At 33.2% G+C, this 21,648-nt stretch overlaps 3 non-coding genes across 3 annotated transcripts; all 3 read right to left on the bottom strand.

Moving 5' to 3' along the window:
* Positions 1–14,031: 14,031 nt before the first annotated feature.
* On the bottom strand, positions 14,032–14,102 carry LOC113602113 (small nucleolar RNA SNORD108). Its single transcript, XR_003423488.1, has one exon. It is a non-coding gene; the product is annotated as a small nucleolar RNA SNORD108 (small nucleolar RNA).
* Positions 14,103–16,654: 2,552 nt separating this feature from the next.
* Positions 16,655–16,721, bottom strand: LOC113602111 (small nucleolar RNA SNORD64). The gene has a single exon (XR_003423486.1). It is a non-coding gene; the product is annotated as a small nucleolar RNA SNORD64 (small nucleolar RNA).
* A 2,519-nt stretch (positions 16,722–19,240) lies between these two features.
* Positions 19,241–19,313, bottom strand: LOC113602114 (small nucleolar RNA SNORD107). The gene has a single exon (XR_003423489.1). It is a non-coding gene; the product is annotated as a small nucleolar RNA SNORD107 (small nucleolar RNA).
* Between the last annotated feature and the right edge of the window lie 2,335 nt (positions 19,314–21,648).

The following is a 21,648-nucleotide window of genomic DNA, read 5'->3' as shown; positions in this document are numbered from 1 at the left end:
TTAATGCCCAAAATCATGTACTTTGTTTCTTTCTCGAACTTTTTGTCTTTTGCCTAATTTATTACCAAAGTTACAATTCAATAAAATTTAATTCTATGCCAGGCAATGAGTAAGATATTTGTTGAAACATATCTGCAAGAAATCCAGAGTACATGAAAAGTGAAATTCTGAAAATCAATTTATTAAGATCATAAAGACAGATATATGATTTGAGAGAACTGTTGTTAATGGATCCCAAAATTATTTAAAAAAATCAACTACTAAAATTATACAGCTATAGTTCTCAATTACAGTATCTTCTTTCATCTGGTCCTACATGTAACTCTAGGTGACCAGTAACCTTGGCACACGCCCATCATGAGACGGAATATCTACTAGAATTTGGGCTGGTCATATAAAAATGTTAGTCAACAAAATGTGGCAGAAGTGATACTACATGACTTCTGAAGTTGGATCATAAAGACCACATGCCACTTTCACAAGGTTCTCTCCGAACATTCATTTTGATGATGCTTCCTCTGTTAAACTGATTGTGTGAAGGTGCTCTAATTTAGCTAAGCCCAGCCTTCCAAGTCTTCCCAAAACAAGTGCCAGACATACGTGTGAAGAAGTGTCCAGATGACTCCAGCCTCTAAGCGTTTGAATCAATATTAAACACCGTATCTTCCCAGCTGATCCCATATTCTGGCATTGTCAGAAATCTTCACCCACAGAATTCATGAAATGGCACAATAGATATTTTATGCCACTGTGTGTCAGGATTCTTTATTACTCAGCAACATGTACCCCAAACGGATCTCATTACCCACTAGCTGCCACCAAAAATTAATTAATCTTAAACAAAGCAGAATATTAACTCCTGCCTAATCAAGTGCCCCACCCTGAATAAAATAAACACTTATCTGTCCTTACAATCATTTCGCCAAGCAGTATTCCCGAAGCCAAAGATGGGAGGTGACGAATACTCAAATGAGTAATATTGCCAACAGAGGTCTTATGGTACTGATTCTTGCAATTACAAACAAAGATGGCAAAAGTGTGTTTTCTTAGAATTATCATCTCCTGACAGGAAAAAAAGAACAAACATTGGAAGATAAGACACACATACTTCTTATAAAATAGAAAAAGCAGCAAATAAGTGGAGGCTAATTTTGAACTTTGTTACAAATTTCTTTTAATGCTTAGAAAGAATTCCTCATTAATGAATCCCCAATAGCTGATTCAACATTCCAACTTCAGCTATTACTTTACCAAATGCTTTAAGTTTTTATTAAAATTCCAGTTAGTGAAATATTAGTTTCAGGTGTGCAATTTAGTGATGCAACACTTACATACATCACCTGTTTCTCATTACACGTGTACTCGTTAATCCCCATCACCTATTTCACCCATCTCCCTCAACCACCTGGCCTCTGGTAATCATAAATTTGTTCTCTATAGCTAAGAGTCTATTTCTTGCTTTGCCTCTATTTTGTTTTGTTTCTTAAATCCCACATATGAGTGAAATCATATATCATTTGTTTTTCTCTGACTTATTTTGCTTAGCATTATACTCTCTAGCTCCATCGGCCTTGTTCGCTGCAAGTGGGAAGATCTCATTTTTTATGGCGGAGTTCCTTATCCGTTCATCAGTGAATGGATACTTGGGGTGTTTCCATAATTTGGCTATTTGTAGATAATGCTGCAATAAAGGATGGGGTGCACAGATCCCTCTGATTTAATATTTTTGTATTCTTTGGGTAAATACCTCATGATTACAATTGCTAAATCATGTTTTTAACTTTTTGAGGAACTTTCATACTGTCTTCCACAGTGGCTGCACCAGTTTGTAATCCCACCAACAGTGCAAGAGGGTTCCCCTTGTTTGTTTGTTTGTTTGTTTTTTACCAGTTTCCATGAACTTCTGCCTTTATCACACTATGAAAATACTTGCAAAAATCCTTTATTTCAAAATTTCCAATTAATGAATAATTTTCCTTATAACATTAATTAGATCATAATGTTTGGTTAGAAATAAAAGCAATTGAAAGAAGACATAAATAATCTCCTACATTCTACATATACTCCCCACCTTTACTTTGGTAAAGTTATCTTTTTTTATAGAATTAATTTACTCACTAATTCTCAGGCATGGCTGGATATTCCAAAGTCTGCACCAGTGATATTTTCCTGAGTCTAGCCAAAGCCTTGTTCTAAAACAGAACTTCTTGATCCAGAACCTTCTTACCTGTAGTTCCCAGTTAAGACTTATGAATTAAGAAAGACCATAGGAATGTCAGCTGTCCTCAGATTATCTGTAAATCTCTTCCTTTCATTGTGTTCATCTGAGAAGTAATTATACAATATAGCCAATTAGATACAAATAAGACACCAGGATGATTTTAGAATAATCACGAACAGCGAATGGAGATAAACAGCTGATATTACTACACAGAAATAACACAAATGTACTGAAATGTTTTTCATGCCAGTTCTGAATCATATAAGAAACCATAAAGACCTACGTGAAATTCTGACTCAACTACTGTAAAAACTAGGAAAAATCCATTCTCTAATTACTACCATTAATTAAGATTAACTTTTAACCTAATCCAATACTCTTCCTCAAACAACATGATCTAATTAGTAACCACAAATATGTAAATTTATGAAAATTTACCCTTTATAGAAAGTTTCAATGATTTATTTTAATCATTCATGCGTTTGTAAACCCAAATATAATTGCTTAGCACCTACCTGAAATCCTATCTTCTCCCATGTTCATTTCTGGAGTCCCACAATGCTGTTTCAGTGTGTAAAACTCTCTGCTGCACTAGAGTCTCTAAACCACATGCTCTTCATGATCACTCACAAACAATTCATAATGGCCACTGGGAATACAAAATTGGATACAACAGCCCAATACTCGCCAGATATTGATAGGCAAGGATGAAAGGCAGGCATAAATTGGGTGTATCTTTAAAATCCCCTTTTTGCTGTTTAGATGTTCCTTTTGAAATACCTTTAAAATTCAAAATGCAGGAAGTAGAAGCAGTCCTCCATTCCCATCTCTCTATACAGTAATGTTAAAATTTTGCCATCCATTCTTCCAGACACCTTTCTAACAATTAGTATGTTCATTTCAGATTGTCAAGTAGCAATATACAAATAATAAGACAGTATTTTACTACTTAAGGTACACATGTGCAAAATTTTTAAGAATGCTAAAATATTCATTATAACACTGATCAGTCAGCATTACTTAACTCTATAATCATGTCAGAATAATTACATTCTTCAGGAACAGTAATGATTGACATTTCCAATTAGAACAAGGCATATGGTCAAACCTCTGTAAACACACTATTAGTTGATGTTTGTTCAAAAACTGGCATAATTTTAAATATCCACACAAAACACCCTTATCAGACCATGTTCCAGTGTCTAAATTATATTCATATGATGAATAAGCTACAACCATTATGATCTTTTGTTGAGGTATATTTCAGATGCTCAACTATTATTTATACTCAATGTATAACATACTTCAGTGTAAATTTGAGATGTGGAATAAATTCCCAGCAGCAAGTAACACCATTTCAAATGTTTGAATTTCAATTATTATGGCCAAACTGCTGTTCAAAAAAATACTGATTTATACCTTAATTTATAGGTTAATTTTCTTCCAAAAAATGTTCATAATTTAGTATTGGCTACTGAGTTGAACATTTTTGACTTTTGTTTCTGATTATCACATAACATACAAATATAAGCAAACACTGGAAATTTTTAAAAAGGTCTTAGAATAAAATAAATATTCATAAGCACAGAAGTTTTATTTTCATTCAGATGTCTATATATGGTAACAGATTAGAAAACAAACACATATGGAGTTAATCATTTTACATTAAAAATATAATGTAAGCACCTGAGTGGCTCAGTCAGTTGAGCATCTGACTTCGGCTCAGGTCATGATCTCACAGTTCATGGGTTCGAGCCCCGAGTTGGGCTCTGTGCTGACAACAGCTCAGAGCCTGGAGCCTGCTTCAGATCTGTGTGTCCCTCTCTCTCCACCCCTCCCTCCCTCATACTCTCTCTCTCAAAAATAAACATTAAAAAAATATTTTTAAATACATACATTTAGATATAACATGAAGCAGGATTATGGAACTATTTAAGTTTAGATTTGAATGTTTCCATAGTATTCCAAAAAAAATGCAAAGCAATAAGCTAATGAGAGAGTACTATCATATTTATACTCCTAAAACTAAATGTACATGTGCACATATGTATTAACATTTATAACATGTATGTTATATGCATGTATATATTTATAAAAAGTAGATTTATATAGCATAGCAAAGTAACAATTAACAATAAGAATATCTTCCACAAATATATCTGTGATTTAAAAAAGACAGTTTCCTTCTCATGCATTCTTTCCTCTTTCTAAAGGTAAAAATCATCCTGGGATATTTTGTTTAAGTATAAAATCTATTATTTTCTTATACATAAAAACCTAACAATCTGAAGAAAAGGAAGGCAATAGATCTATCCCTCTCCCCAAAAAACCCACTTAACACCAAAATGTTATATAACCCTAAGAGAACAATGTTAATTACTTATTACACTGCCAACACTTACAAAAGACAACTTACAGTATTTTACAATAATGAAATATTTACAAATTTATACTTTGTGAAATACCATGCATCTGAAAACACTAGGTATTTTTAAATGATGTATTTGTTATTTGCAAAGTTGTCTTGAATATTTTCATCCTGTTCAGTTAAATACAAAACTGAAGAGCTCAAAGAGGGACAATATTTCTCATAAAACAGACTTGCTATGATTAAAATACATAATCAGCACTACAAATTTAATAGTTGTATAGCAATACAATATAAAATTAGGACTTAGGTTTTTTAATGTATAATAATACAAGGACTAAACAGTGATTAAAATGTAAAATTTTCTTTTAGAGAATGCAAGAGTAACAGTACACCTTTTTAGTAACTTTCTCCTTCCGACACCAAAATAGGCAATAGCTGAAGAAACTTGTTATCAATTGCACTGCTATTAAAACACTTGATAACAATGAAACTATGAAAGTTTACAATGAATTATTTACAAAATTATACGTTGTGAGACTCTACACATCTAGAAAAGACTAGATGTTAAAAACTAAAAACTTGTATCTATTATTTACAAAGTTGTCTTGAATATTGTCATGCAACCAAAGGAACACATACAGAATTGTGTATAGTTCCAAGAGGTAGTATAAAATCTCTTTAACAAAGTCATTTATATCTCCAATGTTAACAATAAAAATAAATACGGGGAAGATATGAATAGGTGAAGCACAGAGGATTTTTAGGACAATGAAAACATTCTGCATAATACCATGATGGATACATGTTGTAATACATTTGTCCAAACCGACAAAATATACAATACCAAGAGTTAACCATGAAAAACTATGGACTTTGGGTAATTATGAGGTATTGATGTAAATTCATCAGCAGGAACAAATGGTAAGTAACTCTGGTAAGGTATGATGATAATGGGACTGATTATGCATGTGCTGTGTGAATAATGATGGGGATTGTGCATGTGCTGGGGCAGGAGCTAGATGGCAAATCTCTGTACCTTCCCCTCAATTTTGCTATGAACCGATCTAGATCTGCTCTAAAAAATATCTTAACACAAGAATAATGTAAGGTACATATACTAGGGAAGCTCCAAATGAAATACATTACAATACACCTTGTAACATCAAATGAATTTACATGGTGTATGTTTTTTAATATACAGTTTATACTTATACAATGGCATAGTATTCTATGAGAATGGGTTAAATGCATAATCTTTTCTATTTCTCTCAACAACAAAATGAGTATGATAAATATTGCATAGCTCCAAGACCCTATTTATCAGTGATCAATTTCCTTGCCATGACAACTTTAAAAGACAATAGTCCTAACACATTTACAATGAAAATGTTTACAAAATTATACTGTAACACTATGAATACATCTGGAAATATTAGATGCTTAAAACCAAATGTTTCACTTGCCTATTATTTCCAAAGTTGTCTTACTGCTGTGTAACAAATGAACACAGAACTGTGTAATTTAGATTCTGTAAAATTGTCTTTAGTAAAATGAATTTCATCAAGAACCTCAGTACGTCTGAGAAAATAAGATATACCTCATGTCCCTTAATAAGTAGAAATATTTTTATATAAAATGGGCACAATTTAACTATTGAAGTCTAATTTTTCTTCTAAATGAAATATGTGAGGCAATGAACTTTTAACCACCCTCTTTCCTGACTATATACATGTGTGTGTACACACAAACATAACAAAAATAAGGCTCAGAAGCTTTTAACCCAATTTTCAAATAAATTGTCTTTAATAATCCCAGCATTCCATGGAATCCTACACAAAGGTGAACAACATCCTCAAAAGAAAACGGTTTCTACCTTCTATCATTTTGTTTACCAACATTTCTATATACTTCCTAAGTCAAATGCTATAATATAACTATTAAAAATACCAGTGTTTAACAACAAACCACAAAGTGCCATCCATAAGAAATTCTTAAAATAATTCGGAGATATGTCAAACTTAGAGTTTACCAACAGCATGACTGTAACATACATGATGTTCACTATCTCTATAAACCAAAAATAGATTCAAAGCCAAAGAATCTTACATTACTGATGAGAATGGAAAACATCCACCACCCCATCCATTCTCTTACAACAAACCACTGAACATGCAGAGAAACTAATTATATTGATTTTTGTAAGTTTGATATTTAAACATGTTTATCAGCAACGTCTGTATATCTAGAAATAAGTATTTTATCAATAACTACACACACAGCAGTCTATAAATCATAACAGCAGAGACTTATTTTACTATTTCATGTCTACAAGCATAAAAAAAGTTTAGTATAAGAAATTACTCATTTCATATTTAAAATATGAATGGCAGTAATTTCTGTACTTTAACAATGAATGTCTAACTAAAAAATCTCAAAGCCACAGAGAGAGAGGCAAACCAAGAAACAGACTCCTAACAATATAGAACAAGCTGAGGGTTACCAGAGGGGAGGTGGGTGGGGGAGGAGTTAAATAGGTGATGGGAATTAAAGGAGTGCATGTGTGATGAGCACTGGGTGTTGTATGGAATAGCTGAATCCTAAATTGTGCACTTGAAATTAATATTACACTGTATGTTAACTGGAATTTAAATAAACTTAACTGAAATAAAGAATACAGAAAGAAAAAACATCAAAATAAAACCTAATGCTTGAAGATGCTCTACTATATCTATAATCAAACAATGATTCTACCTTTAATATTTCAATAAAAATATATTTACAAAATTATTGAGAGAAATTATATATCTAAAAATGATTTATAAAATGACACTTACCTCCTATACGCAAAACAAAATAATATAATCCCTATCACCAAATACATCCCAAATAGACATGGTGTAGTAATTCAATTTGTCAAAGTGAAGTGAAGTGTTTTTTCACATTGTCTCTCAAATTGATATCCAAAAAATATACGCACCTATCAGCAAATCCTATGCAAATATTCTAAAACAAAAACTAACGTCGGTCTATAACTTAACTAGCCATTTAACAGTATCCTCCGGCAACTAAAGCTCATGAACAACACCCTGTATTATCCACCATCAAACAACACAAAGAACAGATTAAAGCCGAGTGATAATTATTTGGCCAAAAGGTGCTCCTATTGTATAATTTTTAATAAACAGTTGTCTTATATATACATGTACAATACACCTGTGGGTATATATACATATGTATATGAATGCAACCCCTGTAAAATTAAGGATTAAAAGTTTAAAGTAAAAATTATTTTATCCTGTTTTACACACAGAACACTCTAACAAAATATCCTCAACTTCAGCTGCTCAATTATTTACTCAGACATAATCTGACAGCTGTTATGCAAATTTTTCATTGTACATATTTACAAAACATGCTGATATAATTATTCCTCGGCTTTAAGAAAACATAATAACTGTGTCTAATTATACACATTATATAAAACTTTTCTTTGATCAGTCCATCCTTTTAAGAACATAGATTTGACAGACCATAACAAACATCTCTAATAAAAACTTGTAAATCACCTATACTATTTTATGTAGTATTTTAAAGCAAGAACAATTCAATTATTAAAAGTCAAATTACACTGGCAAATGAAAACTTTTCTAACCTATTATGTTTAACCACATGTAGATATTTTTCTAGTAATTGTATTTCCTATTTGCATACAAACATATCTAAAAACCATAAACAAAGGCAGACCCACAGTTAAAATGACATTTCCACTATGATGAATCTTCTATAAAAAACAATGTGAGATATTATACTAGACACTGCACATTTATTCCACCCTACAATTTGAGCCTAATAATGCAATGAACACAGAGGCAAGATATAATATCATTTTTGTCAAACAAAAATGTCTATCCGTATAAGTTGATATGTATTTACAGTGATGTCTATGTAGGTAGAGAATTAGATGGTAAAGAACATTACATTGTATATAACACTTTAAAAAAAAGTATCTTACTGAAAAGGAATTAATGTTGAGGCAATTTAACAATTCTATTGGAAAAAAACAACAACAAACTACACCTATTTAACATCACAGGATTAATAAAATATATGTCGATTCCCAACTTCTGAGCATCGAGTAAAGCCTCTAGGCTGTTCAAGAACTGTTTCTGCACATATGCATATACGTATAGCCCTCCAAAATTCCCTGTTCTCTACCTTCTAAATTCTGCTTTTATTTGCCTACTACAAATAAGGCAGTCTAAAAACTCCTCTCGACAACCAAAATTATATTCTAACATTTAAAATGCCCCAAATATCAGTCATCTCCATGATTAATAGGATGGTTTAACACAGTACTTTTTCCATTACATACATAGCAATAAAAAAGCCCATCAAATCCTAAACATGCATAGAAGCTGGACTCTTATGCAGTAATTCCATCATGGGAATTAAATCTCATACCACAGAAACATTAACATACCATAAAGATATTAACAAATATTTACAGAATAACATCTACAACCACACAGAACAGCCTTAATAAGATTTCTTGTGTAACAGCTGCATACAGAACAATCCTTGCCCCGCACCAAAAGCCACTCAAAAATCATTCAATCAAATGATTCTAAATGTGTATCATTCAAAGGTATTCTAACAGTTCTATTTTTATAATCATGTATTAAAAATATTTCTTCTAAATATTAGCAAACTTAATCACAATACCTTAAAGTCACAATGCAATTATATTTAGTTATTTCATACAATATATTCTCAAAATAAACATTAATAACTAGTGCCTTACTTTTTTCCTGATTAATATATTAAACATTCCTCATGTCCATTTCCTCTCCCCTTATCCATAAACATTCAAACAATGAATATAGCATTGTGTGTATCTTTACAAAATGGCCTCATTCCTTTCTAAAATCTTTTCCAGAAGGCAGTTTTTACCAAACATGCTTTTAAAAACTCACCTAGGAAACCAGCTCTATTATCACAGCAACCATTTTTAAAAACAATAGATTTGTTTATAACTGTAGTCTCTGTGCTTGAGCATCAGAGTGCAAGAAAGATAAAGCAAAGAAAGAATAAAATACAATAAACTATTACATGTTGAATTTCATTCTTTTCACTAACATCCAATGAACAGTTCATACATATTCATCCTTCACTGAGTATTTTATATTGATTTCAATACCATTACCCAATCACAATTTTCTTAAGCATTTATTCTTAAGCTCTATATGTCCAGTAATTAGTTAATAAGTTTACATTCCTAAAATGGTGTGTGAGGTGAAAAAAAAATATTTGTGTTTATCATGTATGTATTAAAGTCACGTATACAAGGCTCTTACTATTAAATATTTTTATGGTAAATTGGTAATCCATAGAAAAAAATACTGAGATTTTTACCAAATCCAAAGATTGCCAATGAAATAAAATTTTTGAAAAGCAAGATGAATTTCAGGACAGTATATATCTCTATTTGCTCTGTAATTTTGTAGTTGGTGAAGCTTCTAGCTCAAGTTGGGATGTGTTGTCCTTCCCTTTCATTCCATATATTCCTAGAATGCTGTCTTATATTTACTTGAGAGTGTCCATTCTAAACCAATACTACAAGTGCCATTCACTTGAAATTATTTCAATTCAGTAGATAACTTCATACATTTGCATTCTGGGGACTAATTTGGAATTAGAGATGCTGTGCTAATCATGTTGGACCATGAAATATAGAATAGAAGATCTAGGGAGTGTCTCTACAGGAAGGTCCTGGTCAAAGACCCCTTGAATCAGCATGATATTTAGGCTTCATAGCAGTCCATAAGTATAATTGCTCAGGATACTCCAGAAAAATTTGAAAACTACAATCTGATCAATGCAGAGGCTCTCAGGATATACTCTCCTGTTCACGTCAGTGGCAAAAACGTTTGCACAGTATCTTAAATCATCTTGGATTATAATCTCATTGTTTCTTGCTGCACAAATTTCATAAGATTCATATCAGGGGAGTCTTAGGACACAAAATTTAGGAATCCAAATGTTCAGTGACTAAAAGTGGCAAATTTCCAGTTTTGACAGTGGCAAAAGATCCTCTATTATCAGTTTATATAATCTTTGTCCTCTTCTCTGATTATTGCTTATTTCTAATACTCTTAAAAACATGCCAAATGCAGATTTTTGAAGAAATGTGACTTGGTTTGTCATATCTTTCCCAAATACTGCTCTGGCAGACAGATGAAACAGAGAATCTGAAGCTAGAAGTAAGGGGATCAGTTAGAAGCTTTAATACAGTTAAAATACGACAATTACAACAACAAAATCATCTAGAAAGGTAGCTTCAGAACTGCTATCTAATGAAGCTTGAACAGTTGTCTATTGTCCAATAAATTTTCTAAGTTTCTGGATGAAATCCTTGTCCATGTTTCTTGGGTTCCATTTATGTCCACGAATGACACCCACTTTCTCACCTAGTTGGCATCACCCTTTTACATCTATGTAAAATTGATTCAAATGATCATACAATGATTTTTAAAGGGTGTTTATGAATGATTCAGAGACATTTCACATGCTTACTTGCCAGTATTTTCTTCTTTGAATTATCTGTACATGTTTTGTCATTTTGAATACAAGTGTTCCAAGTCTTTTCTTTTACAGGGTTGTAGAAGATGTTTGTGTACATTACTAAAACCAAGAGAATAAATAGCCAATATATTTTGCCAACCAAAATAATGATACATTTTCACATTTTTATCTGGCCAAGTACTCTGTTATATACTGACAAGTAAACGGTCATATACTCCTCAACAATGTTCTCTTGATTTCTAAGAAATTTGCACAAATGTAAGTTCAACTGAAAATGTCCTTTTTGAAAAATTTAAACATAGAAGATTTATTCTCCTGTGCGCTATACTGAAACAGGTGTAAGTACCCAATAAAAAAGTAGACAACCTTAAGGAATACATTTTTTCTTTCCTCCATGCCCCCCCAAAAAATTTGGCACTCTCTAATTAACAGAAAATCAAGTTGAGTTTAAGATAATTTTGTGGGGGCACCTGGGTGGCTCAGTCGGTTGAGTGTCCGACTTTGGCTCAGGTCATGATCTCACAGCTCATGAGTTCGAGTCCCCCGTTGGGCTCTGTGCTGACAGCTCAGAGTCTGGAGCCTGCTTCAGATTCTGTGTCTCCCTCTCTCTCTGCCCCTAACCCACTCGCATTCTGTCTCTGTCTCTCTCAAAAATAAATAAACATTAAAAAAAATTAATAAAAAAATAAATAATTTTGTACCCTCAGCAAAGTAGTACAAAAAATGCCAGTGTTTTGTGACTCAAACCATTATAAAACATGAGAAATTTGAGCTTTAAACTGAAGCCACACTTTGCCTATACAATAAAAGGAAAATTTCGTGCTTTTGTTCATTTATGCATTAATTCAACAAATAACTATTATAACAATATACCAATATAACAAAAATTACTAACTATCCAAACTTCTACCATATGCCAATTATTATGCCAGGTCTTGGGAGAAACAACAGTAAGGACACCAAGACTTTCTAATGAAGCATTAATATGCTTTGCTCTCCCTATAAGGGAAGAATATGAGAAAATTAAGTCCACTATGCCTTCTTATAACCATGTTTATGAATCATGCTATATATAATCTTAGACAAAGAAAAAGATTATTAGTTAAACCGGGGTTTTTATTTATTGTTTCTTCCCCGTGACTTCAGCAATCTTTGAGGGATGAAATATTTCTATTACTTTGCCATCACATAGGGCCATCATTCACTCAGTTGAAAAAAACACTCCACCTATTTCAAATACAAAACCATTGTCCAATCTCACTAGAGAAGGTTATACCTTATACAAGATGTAATTAAGAAAAACTCCCCAAATATTCTTATTCAAAAATAAGAAAACCAATTTCACTGCAATAACTTATTTTCAGAAATCATGTCACAATTTTAAAATATCTTATGTAATTTCTTCTTCACTCCAAGCCACAGGAAAAAAAGTCCTCTCGTTCCAATTCTCAGTTCTTTATTTGCTATATCATGGGGGAATGACTCTGATTTGACCTATATCTATATTCTTCAGCATTTTCAAGCTTGGAGAAATCCCTGGCTACTTTTCGATGTTTATAAGTAAACACAGACAGTCCGTTATTAACACTATTCCCATAAATAAGCACCATTATAAAAAGCAGGTATCAATAACCAAATACAGCTGCCAAAGTATTCACAGATAAGCTATAATATATTTACTGAAATTTCCCCAGAAAACAGACTCAACCCCAAACTCAACACCCAGAAGTTCACGGGTAGTGGCAGTTTCTGGCCTACTTAAAATGATACAGAAGTGGATGCTTAAAATAAAACCAAACTAGGGCGCCTAGCTGGCTCAGTTGGTAGAGTGTGCAACTCTTGATTTCAGGGTTGTAAGGTTGAGTTCTTTGCTGTGTAGAGATTACTTAAAAATAAAGTCTAAACACACAAACACAAACATATGCCTATAATGCAAATAATTCAAGTTATGCAGTTCTGTGACCAACAGAACATAAACCAGATAAATCTTCCCACAAAAGTAAAAGTATTAGGCAGAAGTTATGAGGTCCAGAAAATCAACACACTACTCAGAGATCACATCTACTTTTAAAATGTTTTTTTAAACATTAATGGCTCTCTGTAAATTTTTGTTTATTGGTCATTTTTATCCAATGTGAACTTGGTGAATATTTTTGTACTTGATTCATTATCAAAAAGAAATTTACTTCCTCAAATTAAGTACATAATTTAAATGTATACTGGCAATTAGTTGTCTGAATAAAACTCAGTTGTTTCTTATCAGCATATGTCAACTTCTCAGACCTTGACCTACGCTGAACCAGAAACTGTTACACAAACTGTACAGGCCCTCCAGGTGATTCTCATGTGTACTGAAGTTGGAGAAAGTCTGATTTAATCTAGACCGTCTAGAAATATACAACTCTACCTATTCCAATAACTGCATAATGACCATATTTGATCAGCACATCTTGCTAATCACAGTAATTTCAACATAAGACACAATACTGCCTATTCATCTCAAGAAAAGACACAGAATCTAACATGGCAAAGGTGGCTGAAACTCATACACTGCTGTTAATGACAAAGTAGCAGGTAAATGTTAGTAATTCTGATTCCTAACCAACCCCCACTGGTCCAATATTCAAAGAGGGCAGCTTTCCTCTTGCCAGCAACTGAAAGAATCCAAACACTGTTTTCAATTTACAGGTATCCTTCACACTTATATAAGACTACGGACATGTTACAATCACTGAAACCATGTATTTTTCCTTCTTATCTTCCTTTCTTCCACCAATGCTCTCACCATCTATTGCTAATTCATTCCTTCTATTACTCTCACCAAAGTGCTCCAACCATACATAAATCAGCTAGAATTAACCTCAAAATCCCTTTGTAGGAATGAACACTATCATCAGATTCAAGAAACAAGGAGTCTGACCATAAAACCAACTTACCCCCTCCAAAACAAAAATAAATCCTGATCATCTTCTAGGGATTCCAACTATAGGGGATTTTCTTTCAATCACCTATAAAGAAACAGCACCACAAGAATGGGACTATTTGGAAAGGGCTGAGCCAGCAACTACCACTGCTTGCTTTCTCCCAGTAATAACTGACTACCATAGGTTGTACCAAACATCCAAAATCAAATGACCTTTAGTCAACACTACTCTTCAACAGACTCCAATGAGTATTCCCTTCCTTGCTCATTCAAATGTATGCTTTTAATCAAATTCAGTTACTAGAAAGGGTAACTCATTTCTCTCAATCCATCCAGCATATCCCTACTGGACAGGATCAGGAACATTAAGTCAAGCAAGTATGAGGTTTATAAACATACTAAAATTTATGGCAGGGAAACAGGGACTTGATAAAGGAAAGACCTTAGAAAAGACTTGTTCACCATTCTTCTTAAAGAAAATTGTAATTTTTCTGAACCCCAACAGCTTTTCACTATAAACTATCACTTCTCACAGTATCAACACCCACATTATCTATACACACAGACCACACACACACACACACACACACACACACACACACACACACACCCCTTAACAAATTAAGTGACTAAGGATAATATCTTGATATATTCAACTATCAATGGTACATCTTTATAAAGGTTTTTCCTAAATTACCTGTTTAATTACTACTCAACTCCCTTATAATAACTACTATCAGCAAATCACAAGGACCTAATCATGGAATACCAATCACGATAACAATCATGGTAACAAAAAGTCCATTACTTATACAAGATAAATATTAAAGAAAAATGTAAGATTAAAGACCTGATTCAAAAATTCAGGTAAAAAAAATGCATGGTACTTATTAGCATATCATCTCTAGGGCTCAGTATCAACAACTGCAAAATGTCAATTTCATCCCCTTAAATCACAAAGAGTCAAAACTTCTAAATCCCCATCTATGTCTTGCCAAGGTACAGAAAGGTCATTAATTTATTAAGACAACTAAAGTAATCCATCTGGAAACAATTAGCAAAACTGAAAGCAACCAATGGAATAGGAGAAGATATTTGCAAATGACGTATTAGATAGAGGATTAGTATCCAAAATCTATAAAGAACTTATGAAACTCAACACCCAAAAAACAAATAATCCAGTGAAGAAATGGGCAAAAGACATGAATAGACACTTCTCCAAAGAAGACATCCAGATGGCCAACCGACACATGAAAAAATGCTCCACATCACTCATCATCAGGGAAATACAAATCAAAACCACGATGAGATACCACCTTACACCTGTCAAAATGGCTAACTTCAACAGCTCAGGCAACAACAGATGTTGGCGAGGATGGGGAAAAGGAGGATCTCTTTTGCACTGCTGGTGGGAATGCAAATTGGTGCAGCCACTCTGGAAAACAGTATGAAGGTGCCTCAAAAAATTAAAAATAGAACTACCCTACAACCCAGCAAATGCACTATAGATGTTTATCCAAGGGATACAGGTGTGCTGTTTCGAAGGGTCACATACACCCCAATGTTTATAGCAGTGCTACTAACAACAGCCAAGTATGGAAAGAGCCCAAATGTCCATCAACAGATGAATGGATAAAGATGTGTGTGTGTGTGTGTGTGTGTGTGTGTGTGTGTACACACATATACACACAATGGAGTATTACTCGGCAATCAAAAAGAATGAAATCTTGCCATTTGCAACTACGTGGATGGAACTAGAGGGTATCACGCTAAGCAAAATTAGAGAAAGACAAATGTCACATGACTTCACTCATATGATGAATTTAAGATACAAAACAGATGGGAAGGGAAGCAAAAATTATATAAATACAGGGAAGGGGACAAAACATAAGAGACTCTTAAAGAACAAACAGAGGGTTGCTGGAGGGATTCTGAGAGGAGGGATAGGTTAAATGGGTAAGGGGCATTAAGTAATCTACTCCTGAAATCATTGTTGCACTATATGCTAACTTGGATGTAAATTAAAAAATAAATTAAGAAAATAAAGTGTGCACACACACAAAAATAAAGTAATTCATCTCAATGTATCTTTAGCATTCTGCTGAACACACAAGTCTTATTTTAGACCAAATCGGTATCTCAACAACAAACTAGCAATTTCTTATTCATATTGTACTTGGAGCTGCCTCATAGCTTAGGGACATGCTCTCAGGAAACAGGTATGAGGTTGGAACTAAATGATTATAGTAGTATGTAATATAAAGAAAAAAGCATAGTAGCTACCAAGTTTTTACTCTCTTAAATTCATCACTTGAAACTCATAATGAAAAAGATGAAGGTGAGATATACAAATGCTACAAACACAGAAGATAACTCTACAAAAGGAAACTGCAGTAGTGGAATTTAGAATCCACCTCTCTTTAGTTCACTGGAAAAACCTACAGTTCCATTCTTCCTAATATGCACAATATTGCTCAAAATATCTTGCAAAATTTACAGTGCAAGAACTTATTTTCAGAATATTTATGTCCTAAGTATTTGGGTTGACACTTAGGCTGGACTTCAGAGTACTCACACTGAGTTTCACTTCATCATACTCAGTAAACATAACTCATCATAAATCCAGTCAAGGTCTTTCCCAACAACTACTACAACTCTGTAAAAGGATTAATACCTTCAGACAGTACATCTCTAATAATGCAATTATCTTTTAGCTTAGGAGAATGATGATCATCTTTATGTAACAATGTAAGTTAAATAATAGCAATATAATTCAACTGACACAGAATTAAGGTGAAAATATGGGGAAAAACTAAAGACAATAAAACCCCAAGAATGTGCCAGAATTATATCAAGATCTTTGCTGTCTTAGAACTAAATAGCTTATGATCCACTTCTACAAGCATATCATCCAAACTGAAAAATGAAATATTCAAATATTTTAAGGACCTAGACCACATTGAGTCTCAAAATATTAACTCAAAATATTCGAGTCAAGTGAGAATCAATGTAAATGGTCAAATAAAATTAAGACAGATCAAACTGATGAAACAGACTCCAGTAAAAAGTCTACACGGCACTGATGATTCTGAAGGAGCTCTAAGATCTTGGATACAACAAACCAAATTGGTATGGTAATATAATCAAAATTGTATCATGGAAAGAATAGAGCAGACACTGCTTTTCCTGATATAGGATTCCTAATAGACAATAAAATTACTAATATCAAGAACTGTACTTTTTAACTTTATTTCTGCTATCACAGCACAGGGGAGGCGGGTAGGAGTATAGGTTAAACAGGTGAGGAGAATTCAGGACTGCATTTGTGACACCTTAGTGATGTATGGAAATGCTGTATCACAACATTGTATACCAGAATCTAATATTATCCTATATGTTAACTGGAATTAAAATAAAAATTTAAAAAGGGGGAAAAATTCTGTAAATACTACAAATAAATTTTATGTAACATGGGAACAGATAGCCCAATGAATTCAGATGTACAAATATCTAATCCCTCTAGCTCATTGTATTATCGTCACCAGATGTAAATCTACCAAAAATAATTCAAAATCAAACATCTGGTTGATCTAAGAGGCTTTTTCTTGAGTCTTGGCTGCCTCGTCTACTTTTTAAGATTAATCTTGCTCACCAAAGAAAATTAACCCAGTCAAGTCTTCTACTAACCATTTCTATTCCACATTAGAGCTTCCTAAATTATAGGCAAAAAGCAAACCATAAGAGACTCTTAAACACAGAGGACAAACTGAGGGTTGATGAGGATTGGGGCTTGGGAGGCTGGGGAAAATGGGTAATGGGCATTGAGGAGGGCACTTGTTAGAATGAGCACTGGGTGTTGTATGCAAGTGATGAATCACAAGAATCTACTCCTGAAGCCAAGACTACACTGTATACACTGTATGTTAGCTAACTTGACAAATTATAAACAACAAAAACAACAACAAATACATGATGTTAGCAACATGGATTCCAGAGACAAACTGAGGTGAAACGGAATGCAGAACAAACTAGTGGAACTGTTTCTTTCAGTCTACATTCCTGTCACCAGAGAATACCAGGGCCAAAATGCCACATGCCTTTTAGTATAAGGAAAAAGTCCCTTGAGGTCTCTTCATCTATCGTTTGAGAAGTTGAATGAAGTATACTGTAGCTGTCCTATACAGCCTACTCACTTTTGGCGGAGATGGACTTGCTGCATTAACACCTGAAGCTGTAAATCAACATTCACATATAGAACAAACATATCCTTGGAAATGGATTTCAAATATTGCTCTCTTATTGGGCCTTCATCATCTCACTAAGAAAGAGACCTTCTTACCCCTGTAAAATCAAACAGAATTTTTTTAATTTCCTTTTTTTTTTAACCAAAAATGACTGAAAGGTAAACTTTATGACAAGGTACCTAGCTTCACTAAAACAAGACCCAAGACACAGCAAATAGTTTTGACTGGCTCCTATTTAGGAAAAACTAACTACTTCCCTGGTAAGATATGGAGATACATATTAGATAGGCATAGATTATAATCACAGACATTACACTATATGGAAGGAACTATAATGAATCTAAAAAACTTGCATCCTAAAATTAAAAAAAAAATAGTAATTCTGACATTTCTTAAACATCTACTGTGTGATAGGCTCTATACCCATTGATCATTGCAGACAACTAAAGAAAAACTAAAAAATTGTCCTCAAACACCAATGGTGTCCATTTGAAGACACTTACCATACTTACTGTATTTCATAATATATTTTCCATAAATATTAGTTCCCCATTTTCCTGGACATCATCACTTAAACATCTCTGTCATCCAATGTGTGATCCAAGAAGTAGTAGTCTCCCTTTTACATGTCCTTGCTTCCACTCAGCATATGCATGTACCTTCTGGGATCTAAGGATGAGCTTCCTTTTTTGCTTTCAACAGCATATATGTTTTAAAAAAAGGGAAAAAATAATGAGCTCAGAATATGTATAAACACTTAAAGAAAAAAGGATGTCTAAGGAACTGGCAAAGTATACTGCTACACCTGCCATTTCTAAGTATTCAAAGTTTGCACAGTAAGCCAAAATTTTCTATTGAAAATAATGTTCTCTGTAAAGTCTACTGAGGCACATTGACTAGATTTCAGAGTGTCATTTAAGCTCAAATTTTAAAATCATTATGTTCAGACAAGGTCCTGTGTCATCATGAACCTAGCCAAGGCCTCTGTAATGCACTATTACTTTTCTTTAAAAGGTTAGTTTACCTGTAGTGGTTTACGTTTGTCCTAAATGCAGCTAATACAGTTTTAAGCCTCCTTGAGAAACTACTGGGTAGGATCCACAGTGACATGTCAGAAAATTGAGTGGTTAAATTCTCTCCTCCTTTCAGAGTCATCAACTATGTGGACAAAAGGGCACTTCATAAAACTGAAAAAACTGCAATACAAAAAACCCACGATAACATGACTTCCTTTACTTATTTAATATAATTCAAATATTGAGATTTATTAAATGAATAGCCAGTCCCAGTGGGACTGAAATGCAAAGAGGAGTAACAATCTGGCAATGTGTCATCAACTGGGTAACATGTATTTTAAAACTTTATATGATCTAATAGATAAAATCATTAAGTTTTATTTGAAAAAAGAACAATAGTGTTTTTCCTAATCTTTGAAATCAGATTATGAAAATTCTACACAAGCATTACTGTTGTCACATAATTCCATAAATTACTTATATTATTCTACTATAAGTTAAGACCTACAAAAAATAAAACAGGTTTACAAAAATTACAAGACTTCTGATATTATCTATATGTGAAACCTGAGAAAGTTAAACTCTTAGAAACAGAATATAATGGTGGTTGCCAGGGGCCTATGGGTATAGAGAATGGGAAGATATTGATCAAACGTATAGACTTTTAATTATAAGATGAGTAAATTCTAGGGATCTAATATACAACATGGGGACCATTGTTAACAACGTATTATAATATTTGAAATTTTCCAAGAGTAGATCTTAAATGAGCTCACCACACAAACACAAAAAGGAAATGGTAGCTATGTAAAGTGATGGATGTATAACTTATCTTATTGTAGTAATCTTTTCACAATGTAAATGTACAGCAAACCATCATGTAGTATATCTTAAAATTACATGACATTCTTGATCAATTATATATTAATGAAGGTGACAAAAATGTACAGAACTTCTAAAATTTGACATGATTAAAGAGCAGTGAGTTTACAAAGGACGGAGGAAGCAACATTACTTTGTATAGTTATACTAAGTCTAGTTTACCTATCATAGCATAAACACAGAATACTACAAATAACTTAAAGATTTAAGAAAGCAGAACTATTAAATCCCAGAATTCTATTTGAAACTGTAATTTAAACCACAATGAAAACTTATATTGATATGCAATGCATACATATTTATGAAGTTACTGTTAATAAATGTGACCAGGAAATCAAGAAGTCACTGCCCAAATGTGTTTTAGATATAATGTACAACTAATTTGAAAGCACAATCGAAAAATCCTAAGGGACAAGTATTTACTGCCATGGAAGTTTGAAAACTTTTATAGTATTATGTGTTCCATTGGAACTCTTGGTAGAAGCTTAGATCTAGCAATCCATAGCAAAAGATCCACATTTTACACTTAACATGCAATTATATATCTATGCTAAGTATTTTTTCAATTTATGTTCCACGATCAAGGTTATCAAATAATTCAAGAAGTTCTAGGCAGAGTACATTATAACCAAATCAAAATATCCATTAGAAGAAAACATCTTGCAGAATCTAGAGTTCTTTTCACTCACCTCTAACTTGCAAAAGACGCCGTCATCATTACTTAAGGAGATATTAGAGAACAGGTTTTCTTTGTATATGGTGAACCACTCATGTCAAAATCTAAGAGCCATCCATGTCAGCAGATCTACCCAAATAGCAAAGTTTTCCTCCAAAACAGAGAAAGTACCACAAATTATTCAAAATTTGGTCCAGAGAGTCAACTGCAAAGAAAACAAGGCTCTTTGCATACCACCCACAAAACTCTTAGAACAAAAGTTACCTATCAACTATATCACAATAAATTTTATCTTAACAGAATGGCTTGCCTCCAGAGACCCAGATAAAGTACTTTGCCTGGGGTTCTGTAACCAAGATGTTTCTTTGTAACATTCACAATCTCTTAAGTATCACATCTGTATTGTACATCTCCTAAACCAAGGAAGACCTGGCTACTTTATGTTCCCTACCTGATAGTGTCCATTAATACTAAACACTACCCTGGGAGAGACAATATAAATTTGATGACATTAACTGCAGTAATTTTGAGGGTCCCTTTTCCTTGGGAGGCTACTGGTTTAAAGGCCATGATTTAAAAGATGGAAACAGGGGGTCACCTGGCTGGCTTACTAAGTAAAGCATAGATAGGACTGCTCTTGATCTCAGGGTCATGATTTGGAGCCCCCTATTGGGCACAGACATTACATAAAAATAAAATCTTTAAAAAAATAAAAAAAAAATCAAAGATGGAA

Source organism: Acinonyx jubatus, chromosome B3 (genome assembly GCF_027475565.1).
Source record: "Acinonyx jubatus isolate Ajub_Pintada_27869175 chromosome B3, VMU_Ajub_asm_v1.0, whole genome shotgun sequence".
In the NCBI taxonomy this organism is placed as follows: Eukaryota; Metazoa; Chordata; class Mammalia; order Carnivora; family Felidae; genus Acinonyx; species Acinonyx jubatus.
The sequence above is the reverse complement of the archived record's forward strand: the minus strand, read 5'-3'. Positions and strand labels throughout refer to the sequence as shown.